Here is a 4,399-nt window from a genome sequence, read left to right as displayed (position 1 = left end):
TCAAACTACTTATTCAAGAAGTATTAATGTTACTACATAATTATTCAAGAATATTAGTGTTACTAAATAATTATTTCAATTTTTTGAATTTTGGTCAAACTATGGTCAAACTATGGTCAAACTATGGTCAAACTTATTCAAGAAATATTAGCGTTACTAAATAATTACTGTTTTTTTAGAATAATAGTTTCAAACTCAAATGGTGAAATGTGTGACTTCATGCTCAAGCTAAACTCCCGAGGGTTAATAGGATTGACATCTTACTATTGTCAGGAAAACAACAAGTGCAGACTCAGAAACAAAGGAGAATAGAACCCGAAAGTCAAGCGTGCTCGGGCTGGAGTAGTGAGAGGGATGGGTGACCGGTCGGGAAGTTAGATGATTTGGAATGAGTGATCCACACTTGAGCAGTTAAGAGAGGTGATTAGAGACTAAATCATCAAATAATTCAGAAAAATTAAAAATTGAAAAAAAATCAAATTCTTTTTCCAAAATTTTCAAAAAAAAATTTCAAAAAAAACCTTTAGTACCGGTTGGTAACACCAACCGGTACTAAAGGTCCCCCATACTAGGGCGCGAGCTCACGCCACGTGGTGGCACTTTAGCGTCGGTTCGTGCCGAACCGGTACTAAAGGGGGGGGCCTTTAGTGCCGGTTCCATAACCGGCACTAAAGGCCATTACAAACCGGTTTTAAACCTCCGTTTTCTACTAGTGAGATAATAAGATAAGATAAGTATTTTTGGTATTTTATGATATAGATTGGAAAGTAAAGATTGCAAAATAAAGTAGATTGGAAACTTATATGATAGAAAATAAACCCGAGGGCCATAGGTTTCACTAGTGGCTTCTCTCAAGATAGTATAAGTATTACGGTGGATGAACAAATTACTGTCGAGCAATTGATAGAAAAGTCTATAGTTATGAGAATATCTTGGCATGATCATGTATCACTACTGGAATCTGGCACTTTGCCATCTGCCATGGCAGATGGCAAAGGCATGGTCGGCGGATGGCAAAGGCTTTGCCATCTGCCAGCAGATGGCAAACAGTTCGTCTGAAACCCTGCCGGTAAAGGCTTCTTTGCCATCTGCTGGCTGATGGCAAAGAGCCTGTGGCTTTGCCACCTGCTGGCAGATGGCAAAACCTCTTAACGGGGTTAGCCCCGTTAGAAGGCTAACGGCATACTTTGCCGTCTGCCAGCAGATGGCAAAGGCTGCATGCTTTGCCGTCTGCCAGCAGATGGCAAAGCTCTTTGCCATCTGTTGGCAGATGGCAAAGGGCCCAAATAGGCCAGCCCAAATTGGCCTCTTTGCCATCTGTCAGCTGATGGCAAAGTGCATATATTGCCCCATTTAATATATTTTTTCTTATATCAATTCATTTTCACAGAAAATCAAACACAAATATATTTATATGACCAATATAGCATATTCAACACATATTACCAATAGTCATGAACACATATATATCGAACACATATACAACACATGTTACCAATAGTTTACCAATAGTAGCAAGTTTCATCCATACATATACATAGTTTCATCAATATTACACAGTTTCATCATAGGTAGCAAGTTTCACAAAGTCAAAACAAAAACTAAAGACAAGCACTCCATCAACCCAAGCTTCCGTGATCTGAAGCAAATCTACAAAATGGGACATAGAAAGAATTAGAAATATTCCCTTAAAAATAGAAAGAATTAGAAATAGCCCGTCAAAAAGAGTCATGATCACGTACACACATAAGCAGTTGTCCAGACCTCATGCTAAGAAAAAGTAAAAGAGGGCAGGTCGGACACGTACATAAGTCCTGGCCATGTACGCACATCCATGTATATACCAGACGGATACCCCGCGCGTTGCTGTGGGACATGTTGCGTGAGCTTCTAAATATTAAACAGATTGGTTCCAGTAACCATAAGAAAGTTGTTTTTCTTTACTAATGTAACACTGTCTATTTTGGGATGTTCACAACAAATTGGCATTGCAGTTAAGTACACGCACTAAAAAAGACGGGATTTGCAGTATATGTACTTTGAAGATTAGTCATATTGCCATATAGCACTGAAGATGGTTCTCATATACATGAATACTAAAGATGATTTGATAAACATGAGTATTTGTTAGAGGCAGATATTGGAGAGGTGATTTAATTTTGCAAGATGAAGATTGATGCAAGACAGGATTGAAGTTTTCATTAAATAAATAGTGCAAAATTGCATACACGGTTAGAAAATGAAATTAGTTTTCAGCAATGGACCAGCTCTTTAATATTGCTTAAAAAATATTATTGCTGGCAGGTGCACAAACGGAAACAAATGAAGCTACTAATTCTAGCGTGCGAGTTTGGAATAAAATAAATACAACTATTAGATAACCAAATTCCCTTGATCTCATTAGTGACCACAGATGGTATTTTTAGACTACCGCTAAAATAGTTCACAAAATGAGCGATAACAACCCAGAGTCTTTCCTTTATGATGAATCAGATTTTTAATCAAATCAACACCTTAGGAAAGATAAATAAAAATAAATATAACTCCTATTAGATAACCAAATTCTACTTATCCCATTAGTGATAACAAATGATATTTTTATACTACTCCTAAAAATAGTTCACAAGTATGAGCGACAACAACTTGTAGAGATTTATTTGTTTCTTTCCTTTATGATTTTTCAGACAAAAAAATAAATCTAATCAACACCTTAGGAAAGATAGATAAGAAATTTCCAAGGATACCAGCAAAATGCATAGCTATGTTCATACCTTGCTGTATGAAAGCAAGCAATTATGCTAGTTGATATATTGATCTCCACTTTGGCCGAATGCTTGAGAAAGTTGAAAGTGTACAATTTGACTGAGATGCAGAGAGACGACTACTACTAAGATTGGAGGCAACAGAACTAACAATACCTGTTGGTGGTGGCACCAGAAAGATACCGTTGCTTTTCGGTGATATGGAGTGGAAAAACACACGCGTAGATGGCTTTTGACAGAACCTTTGCATGCATGTGCCCGTGGTAAGAAGCAGGTGCAGCAGGAAGTTGTCACTGACGACTTCTACTATTATATCTATAATTCTGTATAAACAACTGGGAGTTGAAAATGAAAGAAAACAAAATGTCAAGGAAATACTGTTAGGCTGTGTATGAACTATCACTGTATGGACCATGGAGTAATTAAGTCTTGCTTCAAGAAAACATAATCAGAATGGACAAAAGAGTAAAACCTTATAGATTCTGTCTTTGTAATATGAGGATGTGCCGTTCCCTGTAGTTTTGTCATACCAAACATTAGCTTGTTGAAAGATGCAACGTGCCAATAAAATTAAAATGAATCACCACCAACAAATTCTTAATTTAAAATTTTGGTAGCGCCTTGTAGCAGCAGCAGCACCGCGTCATTAAGCCAGAGAGACACGTACGGCCCGCACAAATTCATCCAGCCGATCCCACACCTCCAGAGCAGCCGGTCTGTCTTGATGCCTTTTATTCTTGCTTATCTGCACCATAGGTTAATAACACAATTAATAAAGCAGCTGTAAGTGGGAGCAAAATAGAATTTGATTACAATAACCAAGAAAATATATGAAAAATTCCTCCCACTCACAGATATGATTTTGATATTCCACTGTTTGACCACTTTTGCTGAATCGACACTATCATCTTCAAAGCGTACAAAGAACCCAATAACTGAGAGAGAAAAGTTTAAAATGTTAGGCCACAGATGGTATCGACTTGCTGTGCTGAAAAGAGAAACAGAGCAATCTAATGTTCCATGTTGCATTACAAATACCATAAATTTTTGACCAAGTTTAGTGGGAGGCTTTGCTAGGAACAGAGACAAAAGGTGCAGGCAAATGGGTATGATTTGGTTAGTCATAGCAGCAGTGATTTCCTGCTCGACAGCCAATGTCAATGCCAAAAACAAGCATCATTTTAACCCAATCTATCTATCTATCATATACTTAAAACAATAGAAAACTAACGGTTAAGATTCATCTATACAAAGTTAAGATATTGAACGGTTGAGATTAGTGCACTTGGTCATGGCATGTCATCTGTACTAGTCTACTGGGTCATGGGATGCAATTGGGGGTGAGAAATCTAAACACAAAATTCGGATCTGCCTCTACTGGGTCATGGAACATCAATTTGCAGATAATCAAACTAACAAAAATGAAAAAAAGACGGGGAGTTGAGGATGTTGCCACCTGCAGTGGAAGGATCCAAATGCCTTTTGCAGTTCGCCACCGTGGTGGTCAAGCTCGACCTGCGGCTGCGGCGTCACCTGGCGAACAACGACGAGAATGGACTCCCTGCAGCCTTGCAGCAAAAACATGATGCGGAGGACCGCCACGCCCGTCATCGAGTAGTGAGCCTCCACAATCTTGA

At 38.4% G+C, this 4,399-nt stretch overlaps 1 long non-coding RNA gene across 1 annotated transcript; it reads right to left on the bottom strand.

The window, feature by feature from the left end:
• Nucleotides 1–1,519: 1,519 nt before the first annotated feature.
• Nucleotides 1,520–4,393, bottom strand: LOC119337028. The gene is made up of 3 exons (XR_005162991.1): nucleotides 4,219–4,393; nucleotides 3,615–3,697; nucleotides 1,520–3,507 (listed from the first exon to the last, which is right to left on the bottom strand). It is a non-coding gene; the product is annotated as an uncharacterized LOC119337028 (long non-coding RNA).
• Between the last annotated feature and the right edge of the window lie 6 nt (nucleotides 4,394–4,399).

This window comes from Triticum dicoccoides, chromosome 7B, assembly GCF_002162155.2.
Source record: "Triticum dicoccoides isolate Atlit2015 ecotype Zavitan chromosome 7B, WEW_v2.0, whole genome shotgun sequence".
NCBI classification, from domain to species: Eukaryota; Viridiplantae; Streptophyta; class Magnoliopsida; order Poales; family Poaceae; genus Triticum; species Triticum dicoccoides.
Note: the sequence above shows the minus strand (reverse complement) of the source record. Positions and strands in the feature narration are given on the sequence as shown.